This window comes from Grammomys surdaster, unplaced genomic scaffold, assembly GCF_004785775.1.
Source record: "Grammomys surdaster isolate TR1022 unplaced genomic scaffold, NIH_TR_1.0 931, whole genome shotgun sequence".
In the NCBI taxonomy this organism is placed as follows: domain Eukaryota; kingdom Metazoa; phylum Chordata; class Mammalia; order Rodentia; family Muridae; genus Grammomys; species Grammomys surdaster.
Window position 1 is genome coordinate 461,271 of NW_021605350.1, and position 7,596 is coordinate 468,866.

Below are 7,596 nucleotides of genomic sequence, written 5' to 3' on the forward strand. Positions count from 1 at the left end.
ACCTTCTCTTCTATTAGTTTCAGTGTTTCTGGTTTTGTATGGAGGTCCTGTATCCACTTAGACTTGAGCTTTGTACAAGGAGATAAGAATGGAGTGATTTGCATTCTTCTACATGTTGTCCTCCAGTTGAACCAGCACTATTTGTTGAAAATCCTTTCCTTTTTCCACTGGACAGTTTTAGCTCCTATGTCAAAGATCAAGTGACCATATGTGTATGGGTTCATTTCTGGGTCTTCAATTCTATTCCATTGATCTTCTTGCCTGTCTCTGTACCAATACCATGCAGTTTTTATCACTATTGTTCTGTAGTACAGCTTGAGATCAGAGATGGTGATTCCTACCGAAGTTCATGTATTGTTGAGAATAGTTTTCACTATCCTGGGTTTTTTGTTATTCCAAATGAAATTGAAAATTTCCTTTTCTAACTCTGTGAAGAATTGAGTTGGGATTTTAATGGGGATTGCACTGAATCTGTAGATTGCTTTTGGCAAGATGGCCATTTTTATTATATTAATCCTGCAAATCCATGATCAAGGGGGATCTTTCCATCTTCTGAGATCTTCTTTGATTTCTTTCTTCAGAGACTTGAAGTTCTTGTCATACAGGTCTTTCACTTGCTTGGTTAGATTCACACCAAGGTATTTGATATTGTTTGAGACTGTTGTGAAGGGTGTCATTTCCCTAATTTCTTTTTCAGTCTGTTTATCTTTCATGTAGAGGAAGGTTACTGATTTGTTTGAGTTGATTTTATAACCAGACACTTTGCTGAAGTTGTTTATCAGGGTTAGGAGTTCTCTGGTTGAGGTTTTGGGCTCACTGAAGTATACTATCATATCATCTGCAAATAGTGACATTTTGACTTCTTCCTTTCCTATTTGCATCCCTTTGACTTCTTTTTTGTTGTCTAACTTCTCTGGCTAGGACTCCTAGTACTTTATTGAATAGGTAGGGGGAGAGTGGGCAGCCTTGTCTAGTCCCTGATCTTAGTGGGATTGCTTCAAGTTTCTCTCCATTTAGATTGATTTGGCTACTCGTTTGCTGTATATTGCTTTTACTATGCTTCAGTATGGGCCTTGAATTCCTGATCTTTCCAAGATTTTTACTGTGAAGGGATGTTGAATTTTGTCAAATGTTTTCTCAGCATCTAGTGAGATGATCATGTGATTTTTTCTTTGTGTTTGTTTACATAATGAATTACATCGATGGATTTCTGAATATTGAACCATCCCTGCATTCCTGGGATAAAACCTACTCGATCATGGTGAATTATTGTTTTGATGTGTTCTTGGATTCCGTTTGCTAGAATTTTATTGAGTATTTTTGCATCGATGTTCATAAGGGAGATTGGTCTGAAGCTCTCTTTCTTTGTTGGGTCTTTGTGGGGTTTGGGTATGAGTGTGACTGTAGCTTCATAGAATGAATTGGCTAGTATTCTTTCTGTTTCTATTTCATGGAATAGTTTCAAGAGAAATGGTATTAGGTCTTCCTTGAATATCTGATAGAATTCTGCACTAAAACCATCTGGAACTGGGCTTTTCTTGATGAAGACACTTTTAATGACTGCTCTTATTTCTGTAGGGGTTATAGAACTGTTTAGATGGTTTATTTGCTCCTAATTTAACTTTGTTGCCTGGTATCTGTCTAGAAAGTTGTACATTTCATCCAAGTTTTCCAGTTTTTGTTGAGTATAGTCCTTTCTAGTAGGATCTGATGATTCTTTTTCTAATTTCCTCAGTTTCTGTTGTTACATCTCCCTTTTCAATTCTGATTTTTTTTTTTAATTTGGTTACTGCCTCTGTGCCCTCTGGTTAATCTGGCAAAGTGTTTATCTATCTCGTTGATTTTTTTTCAAAGAACCAGCCCCTGGTTTTGTTGATATTTTGTATTGTTATTTCTCTTTCTATCTGGTTGATTTCAGCCCTGAGTTTGTTTCTTTCCTGCCTTCTATTCCTCTTGGGTATATTTGCTTCTTTTTGTTCTAGAGATTTCAGGTGTTCTGTCAAGTTGTTAGTGTATGCTCTCTCCAGTTTCTTTTTGTAGGCACTTAGAGCTATGAGATTTCCTGTTAGCACTTCCTTCATGGAGTCCCACAAGGTTTGGTATGATGTGTCCTCATTTTCAATAAATTCTAATAAGTCTTTAATTTCTTTCTTTATTTCTTCCTTGACCAAGACATCATTGAACAGAGACTTGTTCAGTTTCCATGTGCATGTGGGTTTTCCATTGGTTTTGTCATTATTAAAGACGAGCCTTAGTTCCTGGTGATCTGCTAGGATGCAAGGGATTATTCCAATATTTTTGTATCTGTGGAGGCCTGTTTTGTGGCCAATTATATGGTCTATTTTGGAGAAGGTGTCATGACCTGCTGAGAAAAAGGTATATTCTTTTGTTTTAGGATGAAATGTTCTATAGATATCTGTTAAGTCCATTTGGTTCATAACTTCTGTTAATTTCAAAGTGTTTTTGTTTAATTTCTGTTTCCATGATCTGTCCATTGCTGAGAGTTGGGTGTTGAAATCCCACATTATTATTGTGTGAGGTGTAATGTGCGATTTGAGCTTTAGTAAAGTTTCTTTTATGTATGTAGGTGCCCTTTCATTTGGAGCATAGATGTTCAGAATTGAGAGGTCATCTTGGAAGATTTTTCCTTTGATGAGTATGAAGTGTCCTTCCTTACCTCTTTTGATTACTTATGGTTTAAAGTGGATTGTTTTCCATTCTTTTATTCTGAGGTAATGTCTGTCTTTGTCACTGAGGTGCATTTTCTGTATGCAGCAAAAGTCTGTGTCCTGTTTGTGTATCCAGTCTGATAGTCTATGTCTTTTTATTGGAGAATTGAGTCCAATGATTTTAAGAGATATTAAGGAAAAATGATTGTCACTTCCTGTTATTTTTGTTATTAGAGTTAGAATTATGTTTGTATAGCTATCTTCTTTGGGGTTGTTTGAAGATTACTTTCTTGCTTATTCTAGGTTGTAGCTTCCCTCCTTGTGTTGGCGTTCTCCATCAATTATCTTTTGAAGTGCTGGGTTTGTGGGAAGATATTGTGCAAATTTGGTTTTGTCATGGAATATCTTGGTTTCAACATTGATACTGATTGAGAGTTTTGCTGCGTATAGTAGTCTGGGCTGACATTTGTGTTCTCTTAGGGTCTGTATGATGTCAGTCCAGGCTCTTATGGCTTTTATTGTCTCTGGTGAAAAGTCTGCTGTAATTTTTATAGGTCTGCCTTTATATGTTACTTGACATATTTACCCTTACTGCTTTTAGTATTTTTCTTTGCTTTGTGTGTTTGATGGTTTGATTGTTTTGTGATGTGAGGTATTTATTTTCTGCTCTAGTCTATTTGGTGTTCTGTAGGTTTCTTGTACGTTTATGGGCATCTCATTCTTTAGGTTAGGGAAGATTTCCTCAATAATTTTGTTGAAGATATTTACTGGCCCTTTAAGTTGGGAATCTTCACTCTCATCTATACCCATTATCCTTAGGTTTGGTGTTTTCAATGTGTTCTGGATTTCCTGGATGTGTTGGGTTAGGAGCTTTTTGCATTTTGCATTTTCTTTGATAGTTGTGTCAATGTTTTCCATGGTATATTCTGCTCATGAGATATTCTCTTCCATCTCTTGTATTCTGTTGGTGATGCTTTCATCTATGACTCCTGATCTCTTTCCTAGGTTTTCTATCTCCTGGGTTGTCTCCCTTTGAGATTTCTTTATTGTTTCTATTTCCAGTTTCATATCCTGAATGGTTTTGTTAATCAGGGAGGTAAGAGATAGGTGTAAAGGAGAGAAGGAATGGAGAAAATGAAAAAAAAGGAAATATTTTTAAAAGAAAGTTTTGGGATGGAGACTCAACTCAGTAGTTAAGAGAACTTGATTCTCTTATAAAAGACTCATATTTGATTCATTTCAAGCATTCACATGGTTGTCAGTGGTTTCTGATTCTAGTTAAGCACACACATGGTACACATGGTACACATACATACAGGCATATACATACATACATACATACATACATACATACGTACATACATACATGCAGTTGAGATGATACCTGAGCTCCTACTCCAGCTATCAAGTCTTCCACCTGCTGCCTTCTTTCTACTTTCATATAGTCTAACCCTCTGAAATTCCAAATTAACCCTTTCTTAATAAGTTGCTTTGCTCATGGTGTTTATCACACCAATAGAAAAGTAACTAATACAGAAGAATAATCCACAAGGGGATATTATACCTGTGTGAAGATATACATAAAACATAAACAAACATTGTACGTGTTCTACAGTGTTGTAATGTCATACTGTATCAGTGGACTCCAAACTGAGTTGTTCAATTTGTTTTTAAGGAATACATTGACATTAGTTAGCATATTGTTTACATGCTGCCATGGATTTCCCCTTTATAAATATTAAATTTACTCATTAATATGAAATAAAAGCCTGGAAGGTACAGACTATCAACACAAAATCATACTTATTTAGTATGGTGTGAGGTTTCTGGGTCTTCCCATTCGAGAGCTGATAAGGAGAGGGCTAGGTAGGGATAACTTAATTAGCTATGCCCCCTTGCCTTTAGATCTCATGCATATGGAAATCTGTTAGCCACAGCCTCTACTTGGATGTTAGCAAACCTCTCTGGGAGAAGTTACTCTGAGCCAAAGGTGTCTGTAAGATTCAGGCAAAAGGGGATGTATGTAGGCCACATGTGGGGGTCATCTGTAATCCGGGAGCATGGGGAGATAAGTGCCTTCCCTGACAGGCTATGTCTGTTGGGTCCCACCCATCTCAGATCCAGTGCTCTACCAGGGAAACCAAACCACCTCTTTGCAGTCCCAGACTTACCCAACCACAAGCCATACCTGCCAGAGACCAGGTAGGTTGCCTACTGTATCCCCACCCCTTTGCCTTTCTCATGACCATTCTCATGCTCTAACTAGGGTGTACACTCCTTGCTAGACCAAAGGCCACATTGTCTCCACAAAACTCTAGGTTGGCCAAACTCCATCTGCCCAAAGACATTCTCCACCCTCTCCATACACCTTCACTCTGAACACTATCTCCATTTACCTCTCCTCTCCTCTTTGCCTTGAACCAGACTCCATCTCAGGGAGAGCGTCCTTGCTGGATCAAATGGCATGCAGACCATCAGAATTCCTGCTCACAGCTCAGACAGAGACCCTCTTCTCAGCTGCAGGCCACACATGCCAGAAGATCAGAGAAGGAACTGAAACTAAGTAACAAGACACCCACCCAACAAAGACAAACCCAGAAATAAGCACCTAGACCTATAATCACCACAATTCCAGATGGCTAAACACCAGTGTAAGAAAATAATCAACAAAATCCAGGGCTGTATATCATCACCAGAGCTCAACTATCCTACTACAGCAGTCCCTTAATATTCTCACACAATTGAAGTGGAAGAAAAAGACCTTAAAATCAACCTTATGAGGATGATCTAGATTCTTATTTATTTACATCGCAAATGCTGCTCTAAGTGTTGGCCCTCCATCCCAGAATCCTTTCTCCTCTCCTTTTCTGAGAGTGTGGGCCCCCACTGGGTATTTCCCAACCCTGGGGCATCAAGTCTCTGTAAGTCTAAGCACATCCTCTCCCACTGAGGCCAGGCAAGACAGCTGTGTTGTGGAATGGATTTCACAGTCCTGCTACAGCTTTAGGGGAAGCCCCTGCTACTGTTGTTTGGAGACTCACATGGAAACTGAGCTACATGACTGCTGCATATGTGCTATGAGTGCATTGGTCCTGCCCATGTATGCTCTTAAATTCATGTTTCAGCATCTAAGAACTCCCAGGGATCCAGGTTGGCTGACTCTATTGGTCTTCCTGTAGGGTTCCCATATACTTCAGGACCTTCAATCCCTCCCCAAACTCTTCCATAAGAGTCCTCACCTCTGACCAATGTTTGGCTGTGAGTATTTCCATGTTCCAATCAGCTGCTGGGAAGAGCCTCAGAAGACAGTTATGCTAGGCTCCTGTCTGTAAGCACAACAGAGTATCATTAATCATCTCAGGGATTGGTGTTTGCCCATGGGATAAGTCTCAATTTGGGCCAGGTATTGGTTGGCCATTCTCTAGTCTTGGCTCCATCTTTGTCCTTGCATTTGTTTTAGAAATGACAAAATTTTGGTTAAAGTTTTGTAGTGGCTTGGTGTCCTTATGCTTTCACTGGGGGAGTGCTGGCTGGCTACAGAAGGTGACTTCTTCTGGTTCCCTGTCTTCATGGTTAGGGATCTTTAAAAGGTCATCTGCACTGACTGTGGGGAGCTTCCCTCATCCAAAGGACTTCCTCTGGGAGTTCCTAAAAATTCCCACTACCCCTGGCAGCTGCAGATTTCCATTGCAGATTTCCATTCATTCTTCCTACCTTCCAGCCCTCTCTCATGTCTCTCCCCAAAGCTGATTCCCTTCTCCCTCATTCCCCTCCCCATACCCTATCCCAATCCCTTTCCTCCCTCTACCTCCTATGACCATTTTATTCCTCCTTCTAAATGAGATTCAAGTATCAGTGCTTGGGCCTTTCTTCTTGTGTAACTTCTTTGGTTCTGTGCGGTGTATGGGTTTCGTATATGTTCCTATGTTACTAATATCCACTTACCAGCGAGTACATGAGAGGATGTTCTTTTGAGTCTGAGATACCTCACTCAGGATGATATTTTCTAGTTCCATCTATTTGCCTGAAATTTTCATGATGTCTTTGTTTTTAATAGCTGACTATTATTCCATCGAGTAAATAAGCTACTCTTTGGGAACCCAGTCCACTTGTCTTCTGGGGCCTGCCTCCGCAAAGCTTCCAGCTTTTGATACTTCAGACTTTCTCCAGTATGTGAGACCCACCTGAGACCCACCCTCGCCTCTGGAACTCCTCTACTGCCCGACCCTGCAGTCTTGGGACACTGCTCCCCACCCGAGTTTTTTCCCATAGGTAAGGAGAAGAAAGGCAATTAAGAATCATGAGAGATAAAAAAAAATCAGAAAGAAAAAGTAATAAATTTTAAACCACTTTTAAATAACACTGCTCCAAAATTCCATGCCTAAAGCCGTTCACATCCTGATAGAAATGGAAAGAACTGCAAATTCTTGCCCTTCAGTTTTGAATCTGAACCTCATTCAGAGAACCAAAACACTCGAAGAGTTCACTCCATGGACTTATGTGCATCGTCATTCAACCATAGGATTATAAGGATTTTAATGTCATCCTAAATATAAATCTGACAATAATAGAAACTTGACAGTATCCTTTCAAATGCTAGAGACCAAAAAGGTGCCCCCAAAAGTAGAAAAAGTAGGAAAGAATAAAAATGTAAGAATTCCTCTAAGACACATATTACAGTGTAATGTTGAAGGCCAACACTAACAAAATTAGCTTTCATAGAGAAATGCCTGTCCTACAACTCAAGTGCTAAATCTCTGGAGGCATGTATCTGATCCTGTAGGCCAGCAGCCAAAGACTGCCAACAATAAAATGTTCTGAATTCACATCAACTAAAACCAATTGAAAAGTAGATGTACAATGAATTTGAGATGTACCTGGCATTGCTTACCTGTGTTGCATTATGGGACTTCACTGTAGCCTTGCT